At 49.0% G+C, this 13738-nt stretch overlaps 1 protein-coding gene across 2 annotated transcripts in view; it reads right to left on the bottom strand.

Moving 5' to 3' along the window:
• The window catches only part of PAX7 (paired box 7), a 117648-nt gene that overhangs the window by 56297 nt on the left and 47613 nt on the right, over window positions 1-13738 (bottom strand). The gene's annotated exons all lie outside the window — the stretch shown is intronic.

Raw genomic sequence — 13738 nt, 5'->3', positions numbered from 1 at the left:
ACCTCAATCAACCCGGCTTTAAGAAAAAGGCAAGGTGCAAACCAGTGCATGTAGGTCAGTCCCACATTTGGAACGAGAACACATGACACATTATGGAATGTTACACTCAAAATGTTAACATATGACAACCTTCAGGGTAACAGGGCTTTTGATTTCTTCTTTACGCTTGTTTATATTTTAGTATCTTTTTTAATGATAAGCATTTAAAAATGATGTTATTGTATTTCAGAAAAATATTGCAAAAAAGAAGGAAGGGAGGAAGGAAAGGAGGGAGGGAGGAAAGGAGAGACGGAGGATATGTATGTACCCAGGACTAGCAGACTCCAGCCTGGCTTTGCCCCATCTGCCTGTGTGATCCCAGGAAGGTCACCTCTCTTTGGGCCTCAGTTTCTGCATTTGTAACTTAAGGGGTTTGGATTAAGAGACCTCTACACACATCCTTCCTGGGATGTCCCAAGATCTTTAAGTGGTTTTTTGGATTGGCCAAGGAGAGCTCGCCTGCATGACCTTGGCCATGGCCTCTACCCCATCACCCCTACAATTCCCACACTGGAGCCTGGAGTGGGTAAAGGCCTCTGCTTCTGTGTACAAGAGAGTCCAGGAAGCTGGAGTCGGCTGACTTCCGGCCCTGGATGGGGCTGTCAGGCCAGGAATCTGCTCCTGCCCCATCCAGGCTCCGGGGAGGCCGCAGGAAGGGCCTGAGCGAGGTCTGAGCTGTCAGGGCTGAGAATGCCCTGGGGACTGATCTGGGTTCACGCTCCCCTCCCTGAAGAAGGGGAGCTAGCAAGGAGCTTCCCAGCTCCCCTCAGCAGCTCCCCTGGGGGCTGTGGGGAGCATGGAGGAGGCAGGCCAGAGAGAACAGCAAAGGAAGGGGGGAGAGAAAATAAAAGGCAGACTGTTAGAGATTGTCTTTGTCCAGCTTTCTCCTCTTTTCTCACCCTCCCTTTCCTTCTCCATCTTTGGTATTCCTGAGGTACTTCCATTCTGTGTCCTTCATTTGTTCACTAAAGCATTTCTTGAACACTTGCTCTGTGTCATTCCCTGGGCTAGGTACACAGTGACAAGGCAGGACTGGACCCCTGTGCTCACAGAGCCCTCCGTCTGGGTCAAAGCTGAAGAGCCTTAAAGACCATGTACTCATGCTGCAGATGGGGGAAACTGAGTCACAGAGAAGCAACGTGAATTGCCCAAAGTCATTCAGTAAGTGTACACATGGCTTGGAAATCTTGCTCTCCTGTCTTCCCACCCCAGTTCCACCAACACGGTCACGTTCTTCCTCCATTGCTTCAAATATTGATTACAGGAATAGGACTAGGCTTCTCCCACAAGTGACAACAGACAAACAAAAAATCTAATACAGCCTCTTAGATGTCAACTGGAGGTGACAGGAATGGCATTCCACGCAGAGGCAAGAGCAGGACATGCAAAAACCTACAGTGTCAAAGGACCTGATGGGTCATTTCCATTACGGAGCTGCTTCACCAGGCAGAGCCAGGAGGGTGGACTGGGAGTGCTGGAAGGTCATTTGCCTATCACCCCTCCCCCAGGGCAGATAATTGGGCAATGCCCCTCTATTTCGGGTTCCCCTTCCCTCCATCCTTCCATCTTGACCATTGGGAAGTCATCCCTGTGTTCTTATTGGCCACTGCCAGGCTGTCTCTGATTGTGACATCATATAGCAAGTGAGCCAGTGGCAAGGGAGACCTCCCCTCATTGCTGCCTGCCTCATCCCTAAAGGCATAGTGCAGATCCTAACCTCTTCCTCTTCCCTTTCTCAACTGGGAATGCCCTAGTCACTGAGAGGAGGCCATGGTGGGCACGGCTGGCCCTATGGGACCCCTTCCCCTGCACATCTGGGGCTCTGAGCCAAATACAACTAATTCCAAGAGTTCATTCTCTGGGTATCAAAAACTCATTGCATAACCTCTATCTTCTGATGGTGACAAGGACAGAGAACCCTTGGGGTATCAGTAGAAGGAAGTGGGGACTGGCAGGCAGGAAGGGAAGCCAACCCGCTCATAAGGAATGGGGTATAAGGTCTGCCCCCTCCAGAAGGGACTCTTGAGCTTTGTCAAGAGCTGAGAGGCATGGGATCAGGGCTGTCAGGAGGGAAATCTATGGTCAGAGATTGTACTCAGAGCTGCGAGGTTAGAGCGGGGAGGAGACACAGCCCCAGTCCTAGAAGACCCCTCAGTCTGATGGAAGAGGCACAGCTCTGTCCTGGGGAAAGCCCCAATCTAACTAAGTGTCCGTTTAATTCCAGAGCAGCACTGCCCAATAGGACCATCTGTGATGATGGAAATATTCTAGAGCTGTGCAATTCAATATGGTAGCCACTGGCCACACGTGTTGTTGAGCACTTGAAATGTGCCTAGCGCACCTGAGGAGCTGAGTTTTTCAATTCAGTTCAAAAGTGCATAGCCACATGCAGCTAGTGGCCACCATATAGGATGGCAGAGTCCTAGACAGTCATTAGCACTTGCTGTTCTCCGTTTTTAATGAAGAGAGGGCAGACCTCAAGCTCAGAGCCCTCTGCATGCAACAGCTTCCAGGCAGAATTTAACAATGTTGTTGGCTTTTATGCTATTTGTTTTTCGAGTTCTCATAATTATGGGAAACGATGCTTGCTTTCCCATTTACAAAGCCATTTGTTTCCTTGAATTAAGCTTTTTAAAAGTGCTTTTATATAAAGTAAAGTATTAAGGAAGTAATAGAACAGGCTAGAGGGCTGTGAACAAAATTGTGAACGCAGTTAGCAAATGACCAACATTTGGTTTACTCTGGCTGTGGGATAAAATTAGAAATGCTTCTGTCATTGGACCCTGCTAAGCCCCCAGCCTCAGCCCCCATTCATGTCCTTTATGCATCTGATACCTCTGCCCTTCAAACTGCTTGCAGCTTTCTAGACTCACCATGAAGTTTGGGGCCTACCTCCTCCTCCTCCTCTCCCCGTCCCTCTCACCCGGTATTCAGCAGTCTTCCGGGGACTCTGCAAACCCAAAGAGATACCCAGACTGAAGGAGAGCCTGGAGAAGGCAAAGCAGGGCCCAAGGGGGTGAGTCTGTGTTGTGTAAAAGGATCTAATGATCTTGGGATGTTGGCGTTGCCAAAACAACCCTCTGGATGCTAAATGGGGAGAGCAAGGTTGTGTCCTGCTGCCCAGGGAGATCCAGAGAAATCTCCAGAGGCCAGGACTGCAGTCTGTGGGTTCAGCCCCTGGAAAAGAGCCCCCACCTCTTCCCTGGGCAGAGCCCAGGGGAAGAGACCTCCACTATAGAGGCCTTCACTGTACCAGCCTCATGACAGGTCTGTGGGGCTGAGACTACTGGCCCTTCTACAAATAGTAAGCCAGGCTCAGAGAGGTTCAGTCACCTGATGGAAGTCACACAGCCAATAAACCCAAGCTCCATCGCTGGAGAGGAGCAAGGAGAAGGTGACGTATTGGCAAAGAGTTCTGAGGCCCTCTGGAGCAGCCCTGGTCTAATCAAGAGTCCTGGCCTGAGTCCTCTATTCCTGGCTGTCTCTCCCTTGCTGTGTGGCCTTGGACAAGTGGCTTTCCCTCTCTGGACCTCAGGTTTTCTCAGCTTTTAGAAGTGAGGATAATAATACGTCCCTGCATACCTCATTAGATTGGTTTGGGAATGGAATGAAATAAAGACAATGGGAGTAATTTGTAGCCTGTAAAAGGCTTATGAGGGATTATTATTATTATTATCAATTATAACGATGACAGAACATGCCAGAAAGAGGTGGGGAATGATGAACCAAAGAAGCACGAGAAGGGCCACAAAGAGCTCTGATGCTGCCATGTTGCCCATACCTCGGTCTCCCCAGTGGCACCCTTCCTCACCCCCAACCCCTGGGAACCTCTTAGCCTCAGGGTTAAATTAACCAACAGGATTATGTGGAATTGCCATCAGGCAGCCCTGCTGGCTAGGGTTCAGTCTTCCACGCACGAAGAGCTGGTCGCCTTTCATTGCAGTCGGGCAGCCGGCACGGGGGAGCGGACACCGAAGTGCATTCATTACATGGAGACTGAATTTGGGGTGGCAGCAGGCAGTGGGGTGGCAAGGGGACAGGAAGAGAGTTACCTGTGCTCTGTCTGCTGTCTCCTGGCTGCCTCTTGGCCAACCACAGCTCCAGCCCTCCTGCCCTCAAGCAGCAAAAGAACGGAAAGGTCACAAGGTAGGTGGGATGGAGCAAGATGCTGGTCGGGAGGCAGCCCCAAGGGAGAGGGAGATGGTGAAGGACCCTCCCTCTGGGGTCATGCACTCTCTCTCTGCTTAGGGAAGTGGGGATTCTGATACAGAGCAAGGAAGACACATAGCAGCTACCTCGGGGAGCATTCAGTTTGAGGGAGAAGCCTGGCACCATGCCCTTGGGAGCTCCTAATCTGATGGAGGAGAAGCAGCCTTTGATTTAGGAAGCTCCCAATCTGATGGGGGAGGTACCACCCCTGCCCTGGGGAGTTCGCAGCCCAATAGAAGAAATAGCGCTTCCAGCTGAATCCGTGTCCAGGACAGGGATAAAAGATGAAGACAGCTGCAAGACTCACAAAGGCTGCAGAGCAGAGGGCGGGAGGGGAGAGCTGGCAGGACAGTTTGGTTTGTCTAGGCTTAGGGTGGGCAGCAGCAATGTCTAGCCCAGGCCAGGTTGATGGTGGGGAATAGAGAATCACTGGGGGGTAGCTCTCATCCTCTCTACCCTCGCTTTGCTTTGAATGCCTTTCCTGCTTTGGATGCCTTTCATGGAGCGTACTACTGGCATTCCTGCAGAACCCGGAGCATGTGTGTGTGTGACCTTCCCCTGGAACCCTTTCTGGGCCATCCAGGCTGATGTCAATGCCCATCCCTGGGGCTCTCAAGGCTCATGGGGAGACACCAAACTCGCCTGTGCGTGGGTCTGTTGGTTCCATTGGACCGGAAGGTGGTTGACTGCAGCAGGGTCTGTGCCTGGCACATAGTGGGTGCTCACTATTGGCTTCTTAAGCAAGTTCCCCCTGACGGCGAGTTGTATTTCTGATCATGAAAACCAAGTTGGCTTCTTTTGCACCCCTTCCCCAATCTTCCCTTGCTACCCCTTTTTTTGCCAGAAGAAAAGCCTTGAAATGAGGTGATCACGATTTCTAGGCCTACTCCTCTCTCAGAAGGCAGGAGAGTGGTGACCCATCTCCAAAACTCCTGTTGCCTAGAACTGTGGAAGCTGGCAGCTGCCCTGAGGTTTGGGGTCCTCTCTAAGTCGCCTTCTCAGAGATGTTCATCCCCTCACTGTCACTCTCCCCCCTCCCTACCTCCTCCCAACCCAGTCTTTATTACAGTTTAACATAGGCCCGGTGAGGAGCTGCGGCAGAGAAACGAATCACATAATAGTTGATATGCGTTTTAATCAAGTAATTCGGGCAGAGCTGAGAGCTGGAGAGTATGGGCCTGGCGTCCCTGAATACCAAACAGGCCAGGGCTCAGGTCTCAGAAAATAGAAAAGTCATTTACAGCTCAGCTGGGGGCCTGGAGCCTGAGCCCGGCCTTGGCGGGAGCCCTCCCAGCCCCTCCGCTGGAGCCGCTCAGCTGGAACGTTCCAGCACCTGTGGTGAACAGTGGCTTGGGAATGTCTGCAGGGCCAGCAGACCAAGCACAAGGGCAGGGCCACGGGGGATGGGACTGAGAGGCAGGCTAGGTCTCCTAGGTAAAGCCCCCTAGGGCTGAGGAGAAAAGTGAACTGTCTGTCCACTTCCACTCCATCTGAACTCCTCTTGGTGCCCATGTCAGCATCAGCAAGGCCAGCATCCAGGTTCTGACCTAGAACTTGTCCTGAACACCCCCTTCAATCTCTCTCCACCAGCCCAGCTGGTGGCTGGTGAATTAGCTCAAAATTCCCCCCCATCTCACCCCACCGCTAGCCCTGCCCCAGGGTAGTCCTCTTTATCTCTCCTACAGACAGATTACCCAATAACTAAGGTAAGCACATGCTTAGGGCATCAACAAAACAGGGGCACCAATTGTCCAAAGCAGAGACCCATAGATGCCAGGCAGACAGGACACAAGGAAAAGCAAGCATACAACAATGATTCAAGAAAGACTCGATTCATTATCCTTATTATGTATGGAAGTAGATATTGTTCTGCAGCTTAATTGTGATAAAAATCACTGACGAATTTGTAAGAGCAAAGACTAGAAAGAAATGTCTGTAATTATAATATGTTAGAGATTAAAGATCTATCTAAAAATAATATATAGTAATTTGTGGTAATCTTTGTTTTCTGATAATTAAATTTTCTTTTATGACATCTTTTCATTTGTTCTTTTATAATTATGGCATTTATTATGAAATAAGCATCAAATTGAAGTACGAGCCGTTTAAAGCAAAATTGCTGAAAGTCAATTTTTCGTTGTGGGAGATAACAGAATTTTACACTGATTGTTAAAACCACTAAGTTCACTGACTCATTCGCTTTGTTGTGGAATGTGTGGAATATTCTTTTTGTAGAAAATGTGCACATAATAAAAGTCTTAGTACCCCACATCCACTAAAAATTTTATACTCTGGTTCATCTCATTCTGCTAAAACGGGATATGCCACTTTTGCATTCAATCACTACTATTACAGTCGCATTGAAATAAGTTACATCATGAATGGCTAAGACACTCACGCACATATATATACAGGTATATATGTAACTCACATATCCTGTTTGAATTCCTGAGTAAGCAGAGGTGCTTAGGGCCCTCACGTGCCTTAATAAGGCCCTGATTTCTCCCTGGATCCCCCCAGCACGTACAGACATTTGGATAGGCTGTGCCCCCTCCCCACCAGCCCCCTCAGCCAGGCCAAGGAGAGCAGGGTATGGAAGACACAGACCAGATGCAGTTCCCTCGGGGTCTGTTACTTCCATATGGGTCAAAAGTAGATGATAATGGGAACTACTAGCCCACTTCCTATAGGGTCTCCAAGGCAACATTTGTTTTTGTTTTGTTTTTTTAAGCTCCCTTCCTTGCTTTGTATTTCCCACACCACCTATCACAATCGGATTTGCAAGCCATTCTGTGTATTGTCTGTCCCACCCTACTCTGTCCTGGCCATTGTTAGAGCACAGGGAGGGTGAGGATTTTGTCCTTTTTGTTCACTGCAGATCTCCTGTTCTTGGTGGTATAGTGGTTAAGTGCTACGGCTGCTTACCAAAAGGTTGGCAGTTCAAATCCACCAGCCGCTCCTTGGAAACCCTATGGGGCGGTTCTGCTCTGTCCTATAGGGTCACTATGAGTTGGAATCGATGCAACAGTAATGAGTTTTCGTTGTTGTTTGCTTAGTTCAAGGAGGACAGAGAAAGAGGGGTTGGAACCTTCAGTCTCCTAACCTAAACTTGATGAAACTTTTCCTTCTCCAGCAAATCCTGATCTCACTCCATTAGGCTCACTTTGTTTACTCTGAACAATAGATAGATAATTTGCATTATAAAATCCGGAGCCCATGTGGGGTATTCTCTGACTATGGTGTTGGCTTTGACAGCACAGTACTGCTCTTAGGCACTAGAGGGCACTCTTTATACATTCCTCCAGGAAAAGGCGTATTGAGGAAGAAGGAAGTAGTACTGCTTGAAATGGCACTGTGCTGTTGCATTGTCAAAGGAGCCCTGGTGGCACAGTGGTTAAGGGCTCAGATGCTAACTGAAAGGTTCAAACCCACCAGCCAATCTGCTTCTGTAAAGATTACGGCCTCAGAAATCCCTATGGAGCAATTCTATTCTGTCCTATAGGGTTGCTATGAGTTGAAATTTACTAGACTGCAATGGGTTTTACAGGTTTAAAGATTTCAGTCTTGGAAACCCTATGGGGCAGTTCTATTCTGCCCAAAAGGGTCACTAAGAATCAGAATCAATTTGATTACAATGGGTTTATTTGCGTTGCCAAGGAGCCCTCATGGTGCAATGATTAAGCGCTCACTAGGTTGGCAGTTTGAAACTACCCAGAAGTGCCTCAGAAGAGAGGCTTGGCAATCTGCTTCCACAAGTTCACCTCCTTGAAAACCCCATGGAGCACAGTTCTACTCTGACACACATGGGGTCTCTGAGAGTTGAAATCAACTCAATGGCAACTGACAACAGTCGTATGAATCCAGAGCTCTTTCTTCTGCACCCAGCTGCGAACCAAGAACCAATCACCTATGGGAGAGCAGAGGGGGATGTAGAGGGTTGGCACCATATGAACCAAGGAAGCCTAGTCAGGAAAGATTCCTGGGTGTGGAGAGTTCAAAACTAAGGTTTGCCTGCCTTAAAGCAAGAGCTTGAAGCTAAAGATATAACAGCTCTACCAATTTGGTCTCTCTAAGATCATGTCTTTGCAGCAATTGTGGGGTTTTGGAGAGGGCACCGTTATGGATTAGGGAAAGGGAAGAGGCGAGACATTTCAGGCAGGCCCCTTCAATATCAGTACAATCCTAAGAGGTATTATCATTAGCACCATTTCATAGATGAGGAAACTGAGGTTCAAAGGAGTAACTAACTTCCCCAGGGTCACAGAACAGTAAAAGGCAGAGTCACAGTTAAGCCTAGGCAGTCTGGCCCCAGAGGCTCCCCTCCCAACCATCCATGCAGAACTTGTGAACTTGACAGGAACAAGCCCTGAAAGCAGTTCAGCTCACGATTCCCTTTTATACTCTTCTTGTGATTTTTAAGACAATCTTGAAAATAATCACCTGTTTTCACTCACTTCTTCATTTGGTTATTTCCATCTTTTACTCACCTAAGTCATCTAACAAGCAGGAAGAGCAATGGTTGGTGCTGGGTGGACAGCAAAACTCACTGTGTCAGCTCCTTAAAGAGACCTTGCCCATTGGTCCTTTCTTACAGAACATGGCCAAGGCAGCCAAGAGCAGACACAGGGCCAGGTGGCAAGAACAGAAGCTGTGGGTCAGACGGACCTGGGTTTGAAATCGAGATTTCCTTCCATGAGCTATAGATGTTGAGTGTGTTATTAAACTCCTGAACCTCGTTTTCTTCATTTCTTAATTGAGGCTAGTGATGGGAGTTAGAAGGAAGGGAAGAGAAGGAAAGCATCTGAGAGCTGAGCTCTGAGACCCGTGGGTGATGGGGAACTCCTGGGCTGACCAACTAGCTGTGTCTCCCAAACCCCAAATAAGGAGAGCTCTCATTTGGAATGGAAGTCTGGCAAGTAGGGGGCTAGCACTCAAGGCTCAGGCACTGACCTGCTGTGGGACTTTGGGCATGTCACTTGTCTTCTTGGGATCTCTGTTTTCCCTTCTTGTTACTGGGAATAAGAACTGTCACTCTATCTACCTCTCACAGTGTTGGTGTGGCTCCATGGATGGGAACATTGAGAAATACAAAATGGTACCAGTAATGGTACCACTAACTTAGGAAGGTTACTTCATTCCTCTGAGCCTCGGCTTCCTCATTTGTAAAATGAGAAAAATAATACTGCCAACCTCATAGGATTGTCATGAACAAAGATTAAATGAATTACTGCAAGAAAAGGGTTTAGAACAGTGTCTGGTTAGGGGGAAATGCTCAACAGAACGAAGAAATCTGTCTTAGAAGAAGTACAGCCAGAATGTTCCTTAGAAGTGAGGATGGTGAGACTTTGGCTCATATAACTTGGATATATGATTAGGAGGGACCAGAACCTGGAGAAGAATATTACGCTTGGTAAAGTAAAGGGTCAGTGAAAAAAAGGAAGATCCTCAATGAGATAGATTGACACAGTATCTGCAACAATGGGCTCAAACATAGCAACGATTGCGAGGATGGCGCAGGATCGGAAAACATTTTGTTCTGTTATATGCAGGGTGGCTATGAGTCAGACCTGACTCAACGGCACCTAACAACAACAGCAACCATTATTATTGCTAATAGATGTGTTAGCAATAGTAATAGTTATTGTATACATTGCTAATAATAGTAGTGCCTTATACAGTGAGGACCTATTCACCTCAGTATCCCTCAAAGGCAAGCACGTTCGCCTGGTACAAAGCACAAAGGCAATAAACGAACGAACGAATGAATGAATAAATCCCCCTTTGTCATGCCTTCCTTATTCTCCTATGGTGGAGGCTTTGCACAAACCCAACCACAATCACAAACCCCACATCTCATCCCATCCCCAATGTAAGCTGTCCTGGATGCAAATGGTGCCCATAGGGAGAAGAAGGTGGGGCAGTCTCAGGTAAGCATCTAGCTGAAGCATAGATGCTGGCAGGCACTAAGGCCCAAAGAGGGAGACAGATCCTCCGGAAGCTGGGCTGGGGGATGCCTAGGGAGAGGCCTCAAAATCAACAGAGGGGAAACAGTGGCAGCTGGGCCCCGTGTTCAGATGAAGCTGCCCCACATGGTAAGGAAAAGGCAGTCTGACCACCCGGCCGTGCCCTGCAAAGCAACTGTGAAAGGACCATATGCCTGAGAAGTCAAGCCTGCCGGGGCCCTCCTTCTCCCCTTCCTCACTGTCCTGCTACTTCTCCTCAATGCAGGAGCCCTGGGAGGCGGTGGGGTTGCTGCCAGTCAGAAAGCCCGCAGAGAGACAGAGATGGAAAACTGCTTCCGGACCTCTAGCCCCAGCCTGCCTCCGTCCATCCGACACCCTGCCTCCAGACTCAGCTGTTAGGAAAAGCTGACCTTGGGCTTAAACCTAGGGCTCACTCTCCTCCAAAGACTGGGCTCTGTGATCACACGCAGCCTGGGGTGCCCTCATAACACTTGTCTAACCCCCGCCACCAATTTTTTCAAATCTGGAGTCAAATTCCACCTGGTCCATGAAACTTTCTATGGCTGCCACAGCTGCAGAGAACTCTCCCTGAATCCCTGTAAGAAGTTTATTTGAGCTTCTTGAACATGGGAACTCTGTTTCCCCCTATCAAACTGGAGACACCCCCGGGTTGAGATTTGCCTTCACAATAAAATTTCTTGAGGATGAGAACTATGTATCTTCCACTATACCGAGCATTACCCCAGGGCAGGGTGACTGGGAACTGCTCTGTGGCTCCCATCATTCTGGAACGTTCGTAATAACAGCCCCTAATGGGAATTGCAGTCATCAGCTGAATAGAGAAACCGTGGACCTTAGTCATCACGGGCACACGTGAGGATAACTAACTCAAGTTCCCCTAAAGTCATGGATTCTCTCCCAGGACTCTGCGCTGATTTCTTTTTCCTCACGAGTCATATGTGTCCACCCAAGCTTCCATATATCGCTGCCTCCATCTTTTTTTAGGTAGTCCCCCAGAAAACTCTGAAACCTAACATTATGTTACTTGTCAAGGTGCATGGAGAACCATGTGTCAAACAGGTAATGGTAGGCACCTACTGGTGCCCCACATGCCTACACTGATAAAAACTACAGAGATTCACATCTACTATAACAGAAACAGTGGACGTCTTGGATCTTGCTACTGTTAAAGAGAACCACCCTCTTAAAGGTAGACAGTGCTGTGGCCTGACCCTGGAATGTGGATGTGAAAGTCAACTAGAATCATTAAGAATGGAAGCCAGACAATCCCCATCACTGGGGCAAGTCGCTTAAATGGAGGCCACACACACCCCTTAGAAACAAAAAGCTTTACCTGGGAAGCCCACATAACAGAACAGACTTGGCCTTCTATAGACACCAACACCAAAGCCACCAGCTTGAGGTACTTCTCCACCAGTTGCTACCTCCAGAAACTCTAGATTAAAACAGATAGTCGCTGCAGAAGTACCCCCCACCCCGCCCCCCAAGCCAGCTACAGGCATCCAGCACCCTGGCCAGAGGAGAGGACTATTACCTTGTCCAGAAGAGGGTTCCCAGGTGGAGAGACTAGGGGGCTCTGGATTGGAACCCTGACGTTCGTCCCTGGCTTTGCCCTCCTACTTGTTATCTGACCTTTGATGAGAATAATCCCTTCCCCGAGTCCCATGTTCCCCATCCTAAAAACAAGGGGTCCTTCTGGGCCTCTATGAACAACCCTGAGAAGTGGGGCCTAGGCTGTGTCTGACTTATTCACCATTTTACCCTCCAGAGCCCAGTACAGTGACTGGCACGCAGTACGGCTTTCAGTAAAAACCTGTGGTTGGATGAAAGAATGATTGATGGGGGTAGTGAGGGGTTCTAGAAGGGACTGGGATTCTAAGTTGGGGGTGCAGTTTGGGCTACAGGACACTCAGATCATCTGATTCCAAGGGGAGGGGAAGAACTGATTTTGTCACAATTCTGCCTGGGTGAGTCCTGCTTCCCAGTAGGCCCCAGGCCCCCTTTTCCTCTCTTAGAAGAAGGGGGTGGGGATCTTTAGCCCTCTATCCCCCCTCCCTACTCTTGCCTCTCCTTTGGCAGCCAGGCATGGGCCCCTGATGTCTCCACTGGTCGCTGGGCAGCGAAAGGCCTTTCCTGGTGCATTCTCCCGCTGCCTCCTCCCCGCCCCCTCTCCCCGGCTACCCCACCCTGTTGTGTCCCATCAATCTAAGGCAGCCCAGCCCTCTCCAGCTGGCCCGGCTGGGCCGTTCCCAGGCAGAGCAGGTCCACAGTGGAAGGTGGTGGAAAAATGTGGACAAATTTCTGATTTGCAACACTCTGGGAAAGAGTTTATTGCCATTGTTTGAGGACGAATGTATAAATAAAGCAAGGCGAAGATTGCAGGGGGAGACTGATGAAAGGCAGAAAACGAGAAATTTTATGGCCATAAGGAGCGTACTCTAATGGTGATTTCTGAGGCACTGGACCATGGTAGTTACTTAGCCAAATGATTGCTGTGAAGCTGGGCAAGGCAGCTTATTTCTTAATTACTGTTACGTATTATATCAGGCGGACACCCCGGCCCTGGAAAACTTGGTCCTGTGTAGACTCCGGCTTGGAGCCAGGATCCAGCAGTGGGATGCAGGCGGGTGATGGGAGGGCCAAGTGAGGGGCACACCTGTACCCATCAAGGGCAGGAGGACCCCTGGCCTGTGCCCTCTCCTCCCTGCCCAGACTCCTGTCCACAGAAAACCACCATGAGGAGAAGAAGCCAAAGAAAGACTCCCACTTAAGGTCATGGCCCTCAAGATATTAATGCATCCATTTAATATGCAAATATTGACTACCTGTTATAGGCAAGGTACTGAGCGAGATCTGGGCGATACAGCAGAAAACAAGACTGACATGGCCTCTGGCTTTAAAAGATATTTGCAAAAAACAGCTAGGGGCTTATCTGGGGCTCCATGGCTGTGAGTCTCTGTGCAAAATAGCTTAAAGAGCAGGACAGAAGGTGGAAGGAGGCAGGCTGTGTGGTCAGAAACAGGGGAGAGGGACGAATAGAGGGACTGCTCCGGCAAGCTGTGTCACCTGGGCCGGGTATGCAGCCCCTGAGTCTCTGTTTCTTCACCTGTAAAGCAAAGGGGTTGGATTAAAGAGTTTCTTTTTGGCTCTAACATTTTACAGATCTGTGGTTCTAAGAAGCTGTGATTCTATAACTACTGAAGTTTTTCAAAGGTGATTAGCACTTGCCTTGTTGAATGCTTTCATCTTCTTTTACCAGTTCGCTTCTGTCATGTAATGCAATAAAGGAAGAAAGAAGGGGTAAGTTCTCAGCCCTTGTGGCTCTAAAAGCCTGGAGTTAGATCACACTGAGGGGAAGAAGATGCTCAGCCCAAGGTGGCCCCAGCCAGCGGGGCAAGCTTGGCAGGTGGCCTTTCTTGTCTGTGGTCTCTGTCCTGGTTGCTAGGTCATCAGATTAGTCATCAGACCACAGACTGGGAGGCCTGGAGCCCTAACCAGAGGCCCAG

Source organism: Loxodonta africana, chromosome 3, assembly GCF_030014295.1.
Source record: "Loxodonta africana isolate mLoxAfr1 chromosome 3, mLoxAfr1.hap2, whole genome shotgun sequence".
Classification (NCBI taxonomy): domain Eukaryota; kingdom Metazoa; phylum Chordata; class Mammalia; order Proboscidea; family Elephantidae; genus Loxodonta; species Loxodonta africana.
This window is presented reverse-complemented; position numbering and strand designations above follow the sequence as displayed.